Raw genomic sequence first — 11342 nt, 5'->3', positions numbered from 1 at the left:
GAGTTATAAAGCTTTTTGCATAGTGTCATTTGATCATATCGTTGTTCATCACCTGTACAGCAGTTCTCCTTCCATTTACAAAACAGGTAAGATCAGAAAATGTTACACACTGTTGCCTTTATATTTTACAATTAATGATAGAAAAACAAATGTAAGATCAATTGCAGTTTCAGTAGTTTATTTTCCATTATTTAAACAATTTGAATTTACAGCAGTGATGGCAGCAGCAGGTTTTTCCAGCAGCAGAGCGGCGACTGGTTTCACAGCAACTAGAGGCCTGTTCCTCATCTTCACTCTGCTGTCTGGTTTGCGTCGCAAGTTCACTGGTGGACAAGAACCAACTGGTAAATGAATAGTTGCCTAACTTTGCTTTGTATAGAAAATAATGTCATGTTTAAGTCTACAGCCATGATGAGTCATGATGAGAAAGTTTACTGTTGGAATCTTCTTAATTCTTTTATTCTCATAGGTTCACAAGTTTTCTGAGTCATTACAAGAACACGATATTTCAGTATTTGTTTTACTTGCAGTTGTAACAATATGCACTGTATTCAAGCTGCTGCCTTGCTCACATGTCCCCAAGTGTAACTGAATGTTGACTCTCTCTGTGGATCTGCAGGAACAGCTCAAGGAAAAACTTGAGGAAGCACAAAAAAGAGCAGACAGAATTAAGGTGAGTCAGTTGTTCACAACAAATTGAACTGGAGTAACTTTAATGATGTAATACTGTCACAAGATGACATAACTGAGATTTGTTCATAAGTGACTTTATGTTGCAGTGGGAATAACACAACATCACAAACTTAGACTGATTTTGTGTCATGTCATGAAGCTGTTTCATTTTTCCCCATTAGGAAAACTACAAGACAGAAATGGCCAGCAGTTCAGAGCACATGGATGAAACTATTAGCATACTGGACCAAATGATTGTATTTGTGAAGAAAACCATGACCTCAGATGATGACCTCCCCCCAGTGAAAACATATCTGGAGAATGTCAAAGGCTACATACAGAAAACCAAGGCCTATATAGACAGTAAAAATGAGAAGCTAGGTGCAGAAATTGAGGAAATCGAAAACAAACTGGGAAAAATGAAAAACTTAATCAAATTCCTTGAGGAGAATCACGATGAACTGTAACTTCCAGGTCAGTTAGTGACTCTAGCAGCTTGACTGAAATGTTTCTATGAGCTGGCCTTGAAATCATGAATTCCTTTTAATTGTTTGACATAAAACAGGATGTTAGAGAAAGACTTAGTTTTGGCAGAGATGTGAAATGCTTTGATATACCTGCAACTTTTAATAAATACATGTACAACATTCGATGTGTAACCATTACACTTTGAGAAGTGGAGGGTTGGGGTTACATTATGTTCTTGTTTACTCCTGTTGGTTTATTTCACACCTTTCTTGCATCAGCAGAAACTGTCATTCAAATTATATCACTGGATTTTTTATTGTGAAGATATACTATGGAATATTGGGAATAGATGCCTGAGCTTTTGATAAATGATGAAATTCAACTATTGCAAATAAAATTCTGTATATGTGGAACCAGAATAAACTGAATATATGGGAACCATTGTTGCCTGACTTCTTCTTTATGTGTAATTGCAGTCAACTACTCCTAGTCAAGATTCCAAATGAATAATTATCCAGGTATTCTTTATAAAGTCATGATGTTGCACACTCTGGTACAGTAGGTGGCAGCATGCACCTTTAAGGTTGGTCCAATACGCCAGTAATCCCAAAGGAGAGGAAGAAGAGGGTAACGTCTTGACAGGAAATAAAAACCACATTGTTATAACACCAGTTAATGGTGGACCGTCCTGGTGTGGTGCAGAGGCTGATGTTTTGTATATTTCTCCTTATATAAGTAGATATAGATCTTTTACTTACTTACTGGAAGGTCTTAGCCTCATGTTTCTTTAACTAACTGAGGGTCCTCTCCAAAACAGGTGTGTTATGTTGAAACCTGACAGTAACACTGTGTGCGTAATTGAGTTGAGGTTTGTCAAAGTGAAAGGGGTTGAATACTTTTGCAAATTAAATAATAATAACAATTTGTCACTGTACTACTCATGTCATTAGTAATTCATTAAACGTATTTTTTTCAATGTTAATCAAAATATCACATATAGAAAAACATGAATGTATTAATTGTTATTCAGTGTGTGGTGGATTTTCCCTTTCCCTAAATGAAATGTTTATCTAACTAAAGTTTGAGCTGTTACTGTAACTAAATGCAAAACAGTGACGTACCACAACCCTCACTCACATGACTACTGACTCTTCTCCATTCATGGAGGTTCATTTGCACCAATACAGAGTACAAGCAAACCAGGTTGCCTTGAGCAAAACTAAGCAACCAACTAACTAACTAACTAACTAACTAACTAACTAACGGCGTATAGCAGACATTTATACCTGCTTCTGGGCAGCGGAAGATCCTTTCAGGACAATCCCACGAGTGGATAGTAACACACTCATATCTGGAGAACAGTCCTATACAGATGTCCTTGAAGAATTACATTTTAAGTCAAAAATGATCCTGTTTTGCACTAACAGTTCCTCCTTTAATTGCAGCCGGGTCATGGCGACCTCCTAGCTCACATTGTGTATCTACTGATACCACCTGTGAGATTACGTCTCCAAGTTTCCTAAGTTTTGGTTAGTCATTTAATTATCAGCAGCAGATCTCCCTACATGACTGCCAACACATCTATAACATGCTGATGAGGCATATGCTCTGCTGGTAAAAGATGCTTGAAATACATTTGGATAATCGCTAGTGTGTGTGCAGTCAGTCTGTGTGGGGACGTATTACTAGTCAACCTGGCACCGTTTTGGCCTCAATGTTTCCTTAGTATCTTTGTACTATTACACTCAGGCTTGCCAATGTGCCTCTCGTGGCGTAATATTCTCAACGCCAGCATGGAGTGGTTTTACCTTTTTGCAGGACTGATGTTCACATACCTTGCACACTGGGGTCAGCGTGACCCAAGCTTCTTGCAGGTTATATTGCATGCACTTTTGTTTCTAGGAGCATACTATTTTTCCTCAAGCTACAGTGTCAAGCTACAGTTACACAATAAATGACCATTTAAACGAGGCCAAAACTGATATATTTAATTATACATTATGGGATCACATATCTCTTGGCCCACGCTCATTTTCTCACTCCCACAGTTTCCCCCTGGGGTGACTATAGACATCCACCTTAGTAGGAAAGCGAGTGTATCATTTTCTCCTGTGTGTCTGGCCGCCCCTCCCCTGCTGGTCTTCTGGCCTATGCACACAATAGACCTTCCCACACAGAGAGGTTACCAGCACATATGATGCATGTGAGTGTTGTAGTCTACCTGTAGTATCTATAATACTGTTGTAGTGATGTGAGTTTATTAGTATCCCAGGATACGGTGAACCAACTGACACAGAGTGGGTCTGAGGCAGTAGACTGACCCAGAGTGAAGGGCAGGGGGACAGTTTTACAGTTGAACCCTCCTAATGGTCCGGTCCTTGAAAAATGACTTACTCGTTGCCACTAGTGGTGCATTGTTGCAGGTGATTGGGATGGAAATGTTGTGATGTATTCTAAGCTTGACCAGATAAAACAGATATGAGCAGTAAGACTTTATAGAATGTGATACCACCCAATTCTGAAGGGGTTCCACTTGCAGTAGTGTCAAAAAGTCTGAGGCCACTTCCCCATTCAAGTGCTCTGAGACTTTTGGACCCTGCTGTACTTAAATCCATACACAGACACACATCACCCCTTACTAATGAAATACATTTACTTAATGGATCTCAGTCCATGAGAATAATAAAAACAAAACTGAATAATAAAGTATAACAGAGTCAAACTATTTCAGCTGAAAGGACAGAGCTCATACACCAGAGTGCATTTGGTGAGTCTGACTTAGAAGTACAGTAACATATTTATAGTTAAATCATAGCGTAGGGAGACAAGGGAGGCAAATACGCTAACCTTGAGCTCAGCAGCTATCTCGTCTTTGAGCTGATAAGTGTGATGAGAATGGAATGTTCCCACACAGACAAAGAAAGTTTTGTATCAAGTTAATGACAGGTACCAAGCCCAACCGTGTACTAGGTCAGTTGAAAGCTTGCACACAGGAAGACAGCAGAATAATCTTTCAGCAGCAGAATATTCCATGTCTAAATATGGTAATGATCATTTTTGCTCCTACAGTCATTCAGTATATACAAAATTTGTCAAAGCATCAACTAATGCACACATTCCCATGTTTAAGCAAATGCATCATTAAAAAAAAACAGAATCTTTGCCTTTGCTGTTTTTGTAGACATTCTAGTGTGAATGAGCAAGCGTGGGGGAGAGCAAGGTTTTAAAACACAAGTATCAAACAAAAAAAAAGTATCAAACGTTGGCAGACTTGCCACTGTCATGTTACCAATATGCGTAATGTGTGACTGTGCAAATACTCAGCATGCATGGGTGGATTGCTGCAAGGGCAAAGATTGGTTACTACTCTGAATAACAACAAATGCCCTGCAAAAAGTCACAATCTCTGTGAACACAAAATTCCACTTTAATATGTAATGCTTTGTACAAGGGAGCTCTGAGTGACGCTGTTATCATGCTTCCTTCCTGCATATCTGTATCCCAGCGGCGTCTGAGGGAGAACAAGAGATCTGTGAGTTTATGTTTATGCGGGCTTATGGAAAGTGTGCATGAGGGCTCAAAATGTCTGCTAGAGGAGCCCCTCATGCCCTGGATGGTTTGACAGTGGGACAGTCCTAAGCCCTCACGAATTTAGTGTGTGAGTGTGTGAGAGTGTTTGAGAGTGGACTTGTACAAGCAGCTGCTGGAATAAAATTAGGGAGGGACAGCAAAAAAAAATCAAGCAGATCTAAATAGCATGTAAACAACAGAAAGGCCAGCAACCATAAATGAGACAATAAAAGCTTTGTTAAGAAATAAAGGGTTTCTGTCCACCTAAACGCTTGAGGGCTTATAATTTGAAACAAATACAGGAAGTAGTGAGTTTGTATTAACACAGAATGCAGTAACTAACACGGTAAACTGGAGGGAAACGAAGAAAACGAAGCTTCTCACTTAAACACTGCTTTGACCACAAGTCATATAAAGAGGGTTGGAAACAAAGACCTGCTTCTAATACAAGCCTGGCTCAGATAAAGACCTGTGACCCTCTGCAGTTGAGGTAAGTAAAGAGATCACTTTCTGAGGATATACAGCACATCACTGTCTCATTTGTTTAATAATGTTCCTGATGATTTTAGCAGCAGCTTGGAAATGAATTGGAAGTTAACATGTAGTCTTACTGGCCGCGTTTCAGTCACTATTGTTTGTTTGTCCCGTTGTCTGACAATAGAAACAGGAAAACATGTAATTGAGTACAGCTTTATTGGGAATTCAGCTGTTTTGAAATACAGTGTGTGAGCACAGAATGGGAGAGAATAAGACACGATGATGCCAGTTGTTTAAAGCAAATATACAGCATATATTAACATTAAGTGTGTTGTCAGAAATTATAAGTAAACTAAGATATAGGTATGTGGTGTCAATCAAAGCATCATGGGCAACATTTCAGAGGAATAAACAAAAACCTGCGTTAGTTTGTAGAGCAACTGAAAAATAATTTAAAAAATACAACTTCTTTGACATGACTTCCTTCTGAGCAAACACATTGAGAGAGCGCACCTCCATACCCTGCCCATCATGACCTATTGGTTTAATATGGGTCATATTCTCAGGGACGATTCTGATCTGTTCCACTACAAACTGCAGTGTTTTAAGTGTGTTATGAAACAGGTGCCAAGTGTTAGGGGACATTTTAGTGTGATTGTATTTTTCATTTTCTCTTCTAATTGTGGAGTTAGTCTTACTCTCCAGATTAACACAGGTCTTTATTATTGGCACTAAAGATCTTTATGCTATTTTCAGTTGTTGTTGGAGTTTACATCTGAAACTGCAAACCCCACTTCATAATTGTAGTGGGAAAAATTCAATCCATCATATATACTCTCGTGTAACCTAACTTTTAACCTCTTTGTAGTGGTGGAGGGTCTTGATATTTGTTGATTACATGGTGTTTTACAGTGATGGGTTACATATTTCTATGCATGAGTATGACTCTATGTCTTATATTTGCACACATTTGCATTGCACTGCTAAAAGATTGTGACCACGTGGCCCAGACCACCTCCGAGTGTGGTCTGAGTGATCAGACCTCAAATCCGTCCTCTATACACCTATACTATGCCACGTCTGAACAGGGCCACAGTGGCATAAGTAATTGGTGAACTGATGACATGTGCATGCATGCTAAATTAGATTATGGTCTCAGCTTTCACGATCACCAGGGTCTTGTCACGGGTGAATAAAATTAAGAGCACCCAAATTATCGAAGAGACCCAGGTTTGATGTCATTATTTGAGGAACCTGAAAAATAATGGTAGAAAAATACCCAATCTAAATATTTGCCAAGGGGATCCCCAACGGGGAATGCAAGATTTCAGATTCACACAGAATTTATACACAGAATATGTGAGAGTGACCTTACATTGTTGCTGAAATGAGACAGACACAATAGAGACTCGATTCATGCCTTCTCATAGCTAATGTTTGGGTGTAGTGGCTAGGAGGAACAGCGAAGGTCACTGCGCTCCTCTCTGACAACTCCTGTCTTAAAAAGTAGACACAATAATGGAAAAGTTCTATTCAGGATAAGACAGTTTCCCTTTAAGATGGTTATGTTAATCATAAAGTATCACAATTTTTCCAACAATTGTAAACATAAATACTGCACCACTAGTGTTACTAAGTGAAAAACTGCTGTGTCATGACAGGTTGACCAATAGGGGTGTTTAATAAAGTTAAAACAGACCTCTTTCGTTCTGGTGGTGCTGTGTCTCTGGAGGGTGCCTTATAGAAGAGACTGAAACTGCAACTTGTGGATTCAGATAAGTTTTTCCAAAGAAACTGAACAGACCAGAGCAACTCTAGACCGACTCTATACCCTCATACACAGACAATAGTTCCACTGCAATCTCACAAGGTACAGGATAAGGCCATCTGTACTTCTTGTTATGCACAACTCCCACACAGCGATCCTCATATGACTCATATTGTTCACACAATCATACGTAGGTACATTCACTATACTATTTTGTGATAGGGAGATTCTTATCATTGATGGGTAACTACTTAAAGACCAAAATAGATTGCAGTTAGAAAAAACAACAAAAAACTACAAGCCAATCTAGACTAGCACTGAACTAGAAGTTACAGACCAATACGTAAGGGAGTTATATGTAAGGAGAATTCACCATAGATGAATGGTTCAGGGTGAAGGGTCAACATGCGGCCCTCAGGTCATAGTGCCACAGTTACTGCACTAAATCTTACAGGAGGAGACGCTCAGGCGCATGTGTAAATCATGTTTACTTGTTTATGGTCAATGGACCAATAGAATGCTCACACATCCCTCTGTGGGCTAGAGATTTGATCTAATATGGGGCGTAGGTTATTTCTGGTAATGTTTGGAACTGGATAAAGACTAACCACAGGGGACCTTTTGTGCAGAATTGAGGCGGCGTGTATCGATGGTTTCTCCATTATCCTTGGCCAAGCTTCAATAAACATCCTCAGTGTAAGACATCCTCCAGCGCACTCTCTTTACTGACGCCTTACATAAACAAGTGTTATACAATTGGATGCTGACACTGTTATAACTATAACTGGAGTAAGTTGCAGAAAAATGTTGCAACCATATGATACCTAGGAATGTATACATGCCCTATCAGACAAGACATCTTCAGAAAATTGGTTTGGCACCTGTCTGGCTCACTTCCTGTCAGACATACTTATGCCTGAGACATCTGAACTCCTGTTCATTGTGTTTTTTCTTTTTTAATCACAGAAAGAATCTGAATAATTCACACACGACCAGAAAACAACTAAGAAGAGAGCGGCAATAACAAAAAAGCAACAATATTAACTAATCAATCCTACACTCATCATCATCATCAGAAAGGTGCAGGCTGAAGCCTATTTGTAGTGGTATTAGTATTCAGATCATTTACTCAAGTCAAAGTACTAATGCTAAATTCTAAAAATACTCATAATACTCATACTAATAAGTAATTAAAAGTACTCATTGCAGAAAAGTGGGATTTATATATATATATATATATATATATTTTGTATATATAAGTATATATAAGTTTGTATAATAGTTTGTATAATCAAAAGGAATATATAATAACATATTTGTTATTTTTGCATGAAAAATACAAAAAAAAACCTCTCAGCTCACCAAGTGCTGATGTTCTGAAACTCTTAGTTAAATACATTTCCTGTCATATATTCAGGGTGAAATTGCCATAGCAACGGTCTCATGTTTTTTAAGGAAGTGAAACTGAGAAGGTAGTGTGGTAAATATTTTGTAATCAACAAAAGATTTATAACTTGTATCTAGAATGTGTTTACTAAGTATGCTATGTAATCACTGTTGTGTGTAGCAAGTTTTTTTTTTTTTTTAATAATTAAAAGGAAAAGCATCAAATCATCACATATGTGAAGCTGGAACTATGAAATATTTGGTATTTTTTGCATAAAAATGACTTCAATAATTACCAAAATAGCTGCCAATTAATTTTCTATCAGTTGACTAATTTAGTCATTTATTTGAGCCAAATCATAACATACATTAGTTCAAGGTTGGGAACTTAAGAGAGAGACCCAACAGTTTCCACAATGAGCAGCACTTGGTGACAGTGGGGAGGAAAACAGAGACAGGAGGAAACCACCAACAGAAAAAGACTCAGGGCGGCGGCCCTCGGTCTTGACCAGATGGTTGAGAAGAGAGAAATGGGGGAGGAGAAAGAGAGCTGTTGATACTGCTGTATTTAAACACCACAAGACTGGTTGTTATAATGATAATAGTAATAGTGATACTTGTAAGTGTAAAAGTGTTATAACAGCAGCTATGATAGCTGCACCAAATAATGATAATAAGCCTAATAATAAAAATAATAATTATCATAATGAGTCTAAGCTATAATATAATAATACAACTGAGCAGTTCAAGTGGAATAGAAGTAAAAAGTGGCATGAAAAGAATGTACAACCCCTTTGTCAAAAGTAATATCAAATAACTAGTTGCAATATTCCTGGTACATTCCATATCACTCTGATCATACATTTATATTGTTGAATAGTTATATTTCATACAGATACTCATGTTTCTCAGGATGAATTATACTGACTTTAGTAATCATCTAACCTCTGGTGCCACCAGCAGTACACTGTCCAATCACAGCCTGTGAGCGGAAGCACGGGTATAATCAGAACTGATGGTAGCCATGTTAGACAGCCTTTCATTGTTTTTCATTTTGGCATAGACAACCTGTCTCAAAAATGAAAGGGCTGCCCTGCATCTACTCATGAAGAGTAAAGACAGTGTTTTGTATTTAGTATCAGAAGGCCAATGCTGCTCTCTGCTGAACAACACTGAAATCCAATACACCTTTTCAATTCATTCTATTGTTAAAGACAAAAAAATCAATCAATGTCTTTTTGATATATTTTTCATTCAATTATGACAGTAAATAAACAGTAAAATACAAAAGAATGTGCATTGTATTTCATTTTATTTCTTTGTGTAATTTGTTTTTTAGGCATCTCTGTGGTCACTCTCTTTGTCTCTACAGTTGAATTAAACCTCCATCCAAAGCAGTTATGGCAGGAGCAACCACCACCCTAGGCCTCTGTGTCATGTTGAGCATGATGCATTGGATTTGCTTTGCAAACCCAATGGAAATAAAAGAACATCTGGTAAATACATTGTTGGTTACCTTGTCAAGTTTCATTGAGTATTATTCTTTAAATTGTGACTGGCTACAAGATAGATTTCATTTTTACAGTTTCTTACAGTTATTTAATGCAACCAGTTCTAACCAAAATAAAATGATGAGATATTTGGTAATGCAATGCAACACCACCAACCTTGCAATTGTGACTCCTAAATTACAGGATAAGATGAAGGAGCAAGTTCGGCTAACTGAGGAATTTATAAAAGCTAGACAGGTGAGTCATTTAATCCAATATTACTGAATTATTTCTAAATGTTTTGAAAAAAACTACACTACTACATCACTACACAATTTTTAATTTTTTGCCCTACAGACAGAATTTGAGACAGAACGCGAGAGCGTTTTTGAGATCCTGAGAGGAAATGATGCCAGACTGAAATGCTTGAAAATGCACTCAAACCTGTCTCCACCTGAGATGGAAAAAATAGAGAGTTACACGGAGAACACCAATACTCGTGTAAGACGCTCATTTACAGAAATGGCTGAAGTACTGGAGGACCATAAATTCCAATTGGAGCAATTAAAAGCCCAGATAAATTATTTCGAGTCTTCGCAGGATGGGTTTAATACCTTTGCAATGTAGCTTCAGTTCAATATGCCATATTCTCAGTTTTCTGTTTTTTGCTCTGCTGATTTTTCCTTCATAATAAAAACCTACTCATAAGTAGAAATTACAAATGCTTTGTTGCAGCACATTATGTAAACATTTTACAAACAATCATGTCTCTGTCAGTGGTACGTATGTGTTTGTGTGTGGTGCTGTTAAGTGTTGAAATTATGACCAGTTTAAGAACTATCTTTTACCTAACTGGTTCAACGTTAAATGACAACTTTCACATTGTAAGGCGTTTGAATACTATTGCTTGGCTGTAACTCCTATATTAGCCCAGAATGCATCTCTCAGGTCATCTAGTCTTCTCACAATTATTACCGGAGAGAAAACCACACAAAAAGAAGCATTTACTTTACACGTTCGACACAAAATGAAACTTTTAAATCATGGTGCAGAGCCACATATCCATCAGAAATGTAGCCGTCTGTGTATTAACATGATAGTGCATTAGCATGTTTGCATAGGTTTCAACTTAACACCTTCAAGAAATCAGAAATTGATGCAATTTCTATTAGTTATTGTTTTTTTTCCTTAACTTACCATCTGTGCCACAGCAAATAGAATGTGTTTTTAAGGTTATAAATGACAGTCAAACACAGTGTAATAGAAAAATCATATTCTGCACTTTGTATAACCTGTTTTTGCACTTTGTATTGTCTGACTTTGTATAACCCTGGACATGAATCTGTCCTCACATTGATAATCCTTATTTGGTATTGTCAGTTTTCACATGTAAACTTCTCATCAGGTACTGTGGATCTGTTCTTAAATGTGCACTCCTTATTTGGCACTGTCTGTTACAAACTAGGGGGTCTTTGTCCTTGAGCACGCAGCTGCTTCTTTTGACAGTTAGC

At 37.7% G+C, this 11342-nt stretch overlaps 1 long non-coding RNA gene across 5 annotated transcripts; it reads left to right on the top strand.

The window, feature by feature from the left end:
• Positions 1-4951: 4951 nt before the first annotated feature.
• LOC111231336 lies at positions 4952-10553 on the top strand. Of its 5 annotated transcripts, none has more exons than XR_002665494.1 (5): positions 4952-5200; positions 7922-8035; positions 9714-9837; positions 10036-10089; positions 10189-10553. It is a non-coding gene; the product is annotated as an uncharacterized LOC111231336 (long non-coding RNA). The 5 variants fall into 5 exon arrangements; XR_002665492.1 differs by having other exon boundaries at positions 9681-9837; XR_002665493.1 differs by lacking the exon at positions 4952-5200 and adding an exon at positions 7583-7651 and having other exon boundaries at positions 9681-9837.
• The last annotated feature ends 789 nt before the right edge of the window (positions 10554-11342 follow it).

The sequence above is a fragment of the Seriola dumerili genome, unplaced genomic scaffold (genome assembly GCF_002260705.1).
Source record: "Seriola dumerili isolate Sdu_G_001 unplaced genomic scaffold, Sdu_1.0 BDQW01000295.1, whole genome shotgun sequence".
NCBI lineage: Eukaryota > Metazoa > Chordata > Actinopteri > Carangiformes > Carangidae > Seriola > Seriola dumerili.
Note: the sequence above shows the minus strand (reverse complement) of the source record. Positions and strands in the feature narration are given on the sequence as shown.